The following is a 1,983-nucleotide window of genomic DNA, read 5'->3' as shown; positions in this document are numbered from 1 at the left end:
AATATATTTATAGCAACAATTCAATTAATGTATTGATATAACAAGGCCGATAGCTATTAATCGCGTGCTCTCGTGTAATGAATGAATGCGTGGATGTAGGATTGACATAGAATTCTTACTGATAAACTAAAATGACCGAAAAATGGGCTGAAATGACTTAAATAAATAAAAAGTAAATTACGTAGAATGACTTTTATGAACTTAAGGATGAATTAAATGACCTTAGGAATGACTTGAATGCATAAAAAATAATTGGAATCCTTCAAAAACAACTTGAATGATCTGGAGAATGACTTGAATGGCTTTGAAACTGACTGGTTGTAAAGTGGGTGATCATTTTACATTAAATTGATACAGAAAAGTGATCCCCCCACTTTATATGAAAATAAGTACAACATGTAGTAAGAACAGATACTAGACGTTGATCTTGTCCAAAAGGCCAAGAAAAGAGTATTTACTTGCTCCCCCACCGAGCAAATTAGGCACAAACCGATTTTTTAATGTGAGGAGTTTAGGGGAAATGGGGGCCAACTCCCCGGTGAGTAGGGGAGCTTGATAGTGACAATTTGTATGAAGGGTTGTCCCTACATTGACGAAGGTCTTATATGTGGGGTTTTCCCCACATATGGTCGTTGCATGCAGTATCTGCCGGAACAGATACTACACGTTGATCTTGGCCAAAAGGCCAAGAAAAGATGTGTTTATTTGCTCCCCCACCGAACAAATTAGGCACAAGGCCAAATTTTAATGTGAGGAGTGAAGGGGAAATGGGGATCAACTCCCCGGGGAGTAGGCAGCTGGACAGCGACAACTGGCACGAAGGGCCGCCCCTACATTGACCAAGGTCCCACACGTGGTGCTGGCCCCACATATGGTCCCTTCCTGCAGCATTCGCCAGAACAGATACCACACGCTGATCTTGGCCAAAAGGCCAAGAAAAGCTAAGAACAGCATCTATTAACAACATACCTTTGATCTTAACCAAAAAGGCCAAGCACAAAAGTGTTACGGACAGTCCGACAGACTGACAGACGGACCGACGGAATGACTTATAGAGTCGCTTGCACGCGACTAAAAATCCTATCAACGTTTTTCAAACGAAAATTTCATCAACGTATTGATTATAAAAATTTCATCAACGTATTGATTATAAAAATCAATGTATTGATAAAAACAATTTCTATCAATATATTGATAACGAAATCATATCAATATATTGATAACTACAATTTCATCATATAAATATATTTATAAAGCAAATTCTGTCAATGCATCGATAACAACAATTTCATATGTGTATTTATAACGAAAATCTACTTATGTATTGATAAAAAAAATTAACACCTGTATTGATTACTAAAATTCTACTAATGTACACATAACGAAGATGCTGTTAATTTATTGATAACAAATATTCTATTAATATATTGATAACTAAATTTCTATCAACGTATTTATTACAAAAAGTTTATTATGTTATAATAACAAAAAGTCTGAAAAATTTATTCATAAGAAAAATTCGATTAATGTCTTAATAACAAAAGTTGGATCAATGCATTTATATTAAAAAAATTATTAACAGACTATACCATAAATGTATTGATAACGAAAACTTATCAACAAAAATTCCATCAATATAACAGATAACAACAATTCCATTTTAATATTGATAACAAAAATCCCATCATTATATTGATAACGAAATTTATATCAATGTATTTGATGAGAAAAATTTGATTAATATTTTAGTAACGAATATTTCTCTTCTGCATTGATAAGAAAAATGCTATTAATACATTGTCAAATAATAATGTATTAATAACGAAAATTCTATCAATGTATTGATAACGAAAATTCTATTACTGTAATGATACCAACATTCAGTCAATATCTTAATAAAAATTCGACAATGTATTGATATAAAAATTTAACTAATGTTTACAACGAAAATTCCATCAATTTATTGATAACGAAAAATCTATC

General features: G+C 32.2%; 1 pseudogene; it reads right to left on the bottom strand.

The window, feature by feature from the left end:
- Window positions 1-572: 572 nt before the first annotated feature.
- LOC145294399 (U2 spliceosomal RNA) lies at window positions 573-697 on the bottom strand (annotated as a pseudogene).
- Window positions 698-1,983: the final 1,286 nt, after the last annotated feature.

Source organism: Euprymna scolopes, chromosome 15 (genome assembly GCF_053919585.1).
Source record: "Euprymna scolopes isolate OS-2025 chromosome 15, ASM5391958v1, whole genome shotgun sequence".
NCBI lineage: Eukaryota > Metazoa > Mollusca > Cephalopoda > Sepiida > Sepiolidae > Euprymna > Euprymna scolopes.
The sequence above is the reverse complement of the archived record's forward strand: the minus strand, read 5'-3'. Positions and strand labels throughout refer to the sequence as shown.